The following is a 6,425-nucleotide window of genomic DNA, read 5'->3' on the forward strand; positions in this document are numbered from 1 at the left end:
AGGGGCAAGCTGTAAATGAAAGCTGGTGATCATGCCCCTAAACAGTCAGTAAGGTAGCTATTGATTCGGTTATCTCAGTGTATGCTATCAAGGGCAGAACCATGTCAGCCAGCTCAAGGGCAAGTTGGAGGATTGATTCTGACAATAAAATAACATTCTTTCAGTAATGTAGATTAGGGTAATGTGAGCCTTTCTGCCATCATACCGTGGGGAGGTTTATCAACATTCTGTTCTAGAGTTTCACAAGGGTCAGAAAGACATCCTGATTTGTCAGTGAATATATGCCAGTATTATTAATGGATCCATGCCAGAACAACAAGCATTAAAAGCAAAACTTGCATAAAGATGTAATATATCATTTGAAAACAGAGCTTTCTCTATTCGCCTTCTACTTTGGTGATGAGTACTTAGTATGGAACTGGAGCAAGTGCATTGCCTAAAAACAGAACCCATATAAGACATAGGAGTTGATTTACTAAAGGCAAAAAGACTGTTCGCTTTGCAAGGAAAGTTGCACTTTGCAAGATAATTTTCCCCAGGGTTTAGTGAATGAGGTGAAGCTCTGTAGACTTTCATCATCTAATCTATTATTTTACTTGTACGTGATTGGGTATTCTTTACAAAGGGGGACTTCACCACATTCATCAAACGCTAGGAAAAAAACCCTTATAAAGTGTAATTCCTTTGCAAAGTAAACACCCTAGTTGCCTTTAGTAAATCCATTCTATTGCCACTAGAAAATTAACATGCTAAATAATGATAAACACAACCATCAAGGCATATATAGTTCATGAAAAATTAAAAAAAAAACAAAGTTCAAGGAGAAAGAACCAATATAAAAGGTAAATGTAAAAAAAGGGATAAGAGATATGATCCAATGTCCCAAACAAATCCAGTAGGTGAAGGGTGGAAATTGCGAATGTAGATGCTCATAGAAAAAAAACATTTTTCCCAAGTCCTCTGTGTGAGACACCACCAAAGGTAAAAAGATGGCAGCTTACCAAACAGTGTTGGCCTCTAAACTAATGGAAAGGCCCAGCAGTGCAATAGGGAACAATGTTTCCCCGGTATATCCACAAAGGTCCTGGTAAATCCCTCACAGCCTCATGCAGGTACATCGCAAAGGTACGTCAACATATAATATAAGAAAACCATAGCGTAATATTGTCTCTTATTATTCCTGAGACCAATCTCGGTTTACCAACACTTGTAAAGATCAGTAGGTCTGTTCAGACAACTTGCCGTTGGGCTCCTTGATAGAGTCTTCAGACTCTATCAAGGAGCCCAACGGCAAGTTGTCTGAATGATACAACACAATCCAGTCATCACAAACTATGCATAGTCCCTGCAGTTGTTGCATTTTATATCTACATTTTAGATGATCCAGCCCAAAACAGCTCCACCTCTAATTAGAGCGGACCTTCTCCCTCCCCTTTCACTTTATGTCATTTTACTCCTACTCCCTCTCCTCTCCAAAAAATGTATATTTTTTATATTTAAAAAAAAATACTTTTTGGGGGGAACCTTCCCCAAACTTTCTAGTGTATTTATTGAACAGTGTATTTGTTGCCCTTATATGTGTCATCAGGGAGCTAGATGCCAGAATCATGATAAGATAGCCAATACACTGATTACATCACAGAAGAAGATGGAAGCACAGGACCAGGCTTGTAGCAGTCCGTACAGAGCTCAGCAATGGGAATGTATGCTTTTTAACACCCAGGCAGGGGAGGGGAAAAATAGAGGAGGGAGTGTAGCCCCTTTTTAGGACTGCATTTTGTTGTATGAGTTTTTTTTTTTAGAACGTTTAAGCCCTTGTTCATGCATCTAATTTGCAGTAGTCACATAGTAATTACATTTCAAAAAAATGTTACGGGAGCCGTTTTTTGCTGTGCATCCAGCAAGCCATTGTAGGCAAATAATGTACTTTAATAGGGGCAGGGTAGAGGCAAATCATTAACCTGTTGTACTTTTTAATTTTAAAATACTACATGTACAGGAAGATTTATTATAATAAGCACAGGAATGACGCCAAGAAGATATTGTTCATTAATAAAAAAATATTTTTGAACTTGTTTAGCTAGCTGAAACTTTTAGCCTGTACAGTCTATTTACAATGTAGCCACCTAGGATGCACAATGTACAATATAGTATATGCAGTACAGGAGTATATTGTATAATATAGCATATATAGTGCAGAGGTAATATGCAGGGTTAAAACAGTGAGGTCTATAGCAGACCCTTATCAAGGAAAAGGATCTGGTATGTATTTTTAGAGGGCCCTCATTAACATCTACTGTATATGGTTCAGGAATCAGGAGTGTAATATGCAACATAGCATATGCAGTGCAGGAGTATAGCGTACAAAATAGTGTATACAGTGCAGGAGTATAACGTACAAAATAGTGTATACAGTGCAGGAGTATAACGTACAAAATAGTGTATACAGTGCAGGAGTATAACGTACAAAATAGTGTATACAGTGCAGGAGTATAACGTACAAAATTGTGTATACAGTGCAGGAGTATAACGTGCAACACAGCATATACAGTGCAGAAGTATAACGTACAACATAGCGCATGCCGTGCAGGAGTATAACTTACAGCATAGAGTATACAGTGCAGGTGTCAAAAATAAAATGTACAAGGTAAATGCAGTGCTGGAGTCAGTAATATAATGTACAATATAGCATATACAGTGCAGGAGTCAGATGCAGGGGTATAACAAGGAGGTCCATAGCATACCCTTATCAAGGATAAGGATCTGGTATGTATTTTTAGAGGGCCCTCATTACCATCTAAACCAGAACCTCATCTAGGATAAGAGTCTGATATAGATAAAGGGAATCCCCTGTTGCTTTGTTTACAAACGGAAGTGGCCGAAGCTGTCATTTGCCAGAAATAAATAAAATATATTCTTCCTTCTTTGTAAATGTCCGTTTTAGCAGTAGTAGGTTGTGTACATTGTACACATATGTGTCACTTCACAGCTGGGTTAAGGGCACCCCCCTGGCCGTGATTTTAAAGTAATTTTGCATATTTACTTGTTTCATTGAAAGCATTATTTAAATTGCTGCTCCCCACCAAACTGAATTGTTACAAAAAAAATGTTTGCTTTCTTTTCCCAGGGCAGTGCCCAGCCCCCCATGCTATTTGTTTGACAATCCCTGGCCTATTAGCTTAGAAAATGGGAATTACTGGTTTTTCATTTTTATCTCCAATTGACTTCAATAGGGTTCTGATTTGGCACCCAAACTTTAGACTTTTGTCCAATTCCTCTCAAGCAGAACCCAGGTATGTTCCGCTCATCCATAATAGTGCATGTAGTGCTGGGGTTATGAGCATAATTGACCACAGAGCATATACAATGCAGGGACCAGGAGTATAATGTACAGCTTAGGATATAAAGTGCAGGAGTCAGAAGTATAATGTACAACATAGTACAGTGATCAGGAGTATAATGTAAAACATAGCATATGCAGTCAGGGGTCAGTAATATCGTGCCCTTTACTTCTGGTCATGGAGTGAAAATACTCCTTGAAGTTGGTGTAATAAGGTGGAATTTATAAACCCCCCTCCATCCTAAAATGGCTAGCTTCTCTGCTTACCCCCACAAAGGGTCCCCTCTCTTTCACTGCTTCCTCTCCAGTGCCAAACCAGGAGCCATCTGGGTGTACGGTCTGACCCCTCCCATCATACAGATCCACATGAATGAGCCATGGAATTTACATATGAATCAGCCATGAATGGCTCATTATCATGAAATCCCACTGTTTATTTACATTCCACTTTCCAAGAACACAGCCCGGGACACCGAAAACATAATTTCGGACCAAACGTTGGTTGTTCCGGGCATTAAGAAAAATGCCCCAAACATTTACCCGTTTAGCTTGAGCCAAACATCATGTATAGTAGTGGTGTTTACTACCCACTACTTCCCACTGTCAATGCTTGTTAAGGACGCTGGTGGCTGCAGGAACACCAACTTTCTTAACAACCAGTGACATCACAGGCCCCATTTGTTTACATGGCTGGGAATCCCTTGCAATTTATTATGGGTCTGGTAGGGATTTGGGGGTGACACTATTTTTTGTGTGTGGTCCCTCCCCCCCTAAAAGACATACTAGATCCGAAAGGTTTATTATGGATTTTTGCTTTGGACCCCATGTAATTTTGTGTTTGGGGGGGTCCCTCCTAAAATCAATACCAAATCCCAGGAGTCTGGAATTATGTAGCAAGGTAATGTATAGGATAAAATCTACTAATTGACGATTGCCTGCAAGCTTCCTTTATTTTGTAAATAACGCAGTGGAGGCCCTCAAAAATCATTCCAGATGCTCATCCTTCTTGATGAAAGGTTGTATTATGGGGAGGGGGGTTTCTCCGTTGCAATATTTACAAAATAATGGAGGCTTGCATGGAAATGTGAATTGACTGTATTTTATTCTTTGCAAATGTCACTTTTGCTATATGTTTAAATGGTAAAAGTTCACTTCACAGGCAGGTTTAGGGAACCCTCAAGCAGGTTTTAAAAGAATAATGCATTTTTAATGTAGAATTATTACATTTACTGCTCCTTGCACAAAAATTTATTTTTATTTTTTGGGGGAATGGATGGCTAATGAATGGGGTTCAGATTCAGCATTCTAACTTTTGATATGTTAGGGTGAACCTCCCTAAACGGAACCCAGGTGTGTTAGGCTCATCCCTACTCTCCTGCACATGCACCTTATCACGCGGCAGAATATAATGTATGGTAATATGTTACCACAACGCACATTAAAGTGTATGTAAACCCTCACCTTGAAAAACAACCCATTTCTTTTTAAAATATAAAAAATATATAAGGCAAAATATTTTACACATACAAATATATAATATATATTATAAAAAAACGTTTTCCCCCCTTTTTTAGAAGTGATCATCTCTGTTCTCAGCTGAAAATTGAAAAAAGAAAAAGCAGTAGCACACTTGTCTTCCCAGTGAATGGCTGCGCAGGGCAGAGTTAACCTGAATTATGCAAATTGTGCAAATTATACAAATCTGGTCATTGGAGGAGAGCCGGCTGAGTTCTTAGCACAGCTGGAGAACTGACCATGCTGTACTCGCATGCCTAGTGTGGTCTGTTTATAATAAGAAAGCAGACTGCCAGGAATACCAGGTATTTCACACTAATGCCGCGTACACATGACCGGACATTCTGGCAGACTCGGTCCGGCGGACCGGAATCCATCGGACAATTCGATCGTGTGTGGACTCCAGCTGACTTTTTTTTCCCCAAAAGTCCGACGGACCTAGAAATAAAACATGTTTCAAATCTATCCGACGGACTCAAGTCCGACGGACAAAAAAACGGGAAAACCGTACGTCTGTGTGCTAGTCCAACGGGCCTAATACGACGCAAGGGCAGCTATTGGCTACTGGCTATTGAACTTCGTTGTTTAGTCCCGTTTACATCATCACGTTCAAAATGAAATGGACTTTCGAACGGACTTAGTCTGGTCGTGTGGGGCTAAGTCCGTTTCGTTCAGAAAGTCCATCAGACCTCCGTTGAAAGTGCGTCGGGAAGACCGTCGGACCTAGTCCATCAAAAAGTCCGGTTGTGTGTACGTGGCAAAAGGAAGCAATACAAAGAGAACAGGGTACTTTTTTTTTACAAATACATGGTACAATAGGCACATATCAGGAATATGAAATTCTGGGTTAACCTATTCTTTATCACTAAGGTGGCAAACTAAAAAATTTGAATAATAGAAGAAAGAGAGATATTTGGAGAGCATTCAAAGGCATTCTACTATATTAATGAAAGGTTCAAAAGAAGACTTTGCTCATTTAGAAAAATAATGGATGTGCAATCAAAATCCAAATCAGTTTTTATAAAAAAATAAAATATATTATATATATATATATATATATATATATATATATATATATATATATATATATATATATACACATTATCGATTTGTATTTTGATCATACAATACATGTGCACCTCAATAAAGAGTTAACCTGAATTATGTAAGCTAAAAGGACAAAAATGATGTGAACAAAGCAGTATCTAGAGCAATATAACAAATGTGACACTCTTAACTATCAGCAAATATTTGAGTTTATCAAACACTGGAGGAAGTAGTTTAGCTTCAAATAAAACAATCTCTCATAAAACAAGGCTTCACACTGGTTAATTTAGTTGAACTGGAGACAGCGAACGGCCATTCACAAATGCAGCTCCCACTCTGTTTGCCCTTTTAGTAACAATTCCCAATGATTAATGGACAGTGAGGGGAAGTTATGCTGTCCTGTGATTCTATTGAGAAACTGGCTAGGCTTCGTATCAGCAAAACGACAATAAATTGAATCTCCAGATTATTGCTAGGAAGTGACTCATCCTCGAAAACATAACAGGATTGTGTTCTCTCCCTC

Source organism: Lithobates pipiens, unplaced genomic scaffold (genome assembly GCF_037356315.1).
Source record: "Lithobates pipiens isolate NorthernLeopardFrog02 unplaced genomic scaffold, aLitPip1_a1.2 Scaffold_16, whole genome shotgun sequence".
Taxonomy (NCBI): Eukaryota; Metazoa; Chordata; class Amphibia; order Anura; family Ranidae; genus Lithobates; species Lithobates pipiens.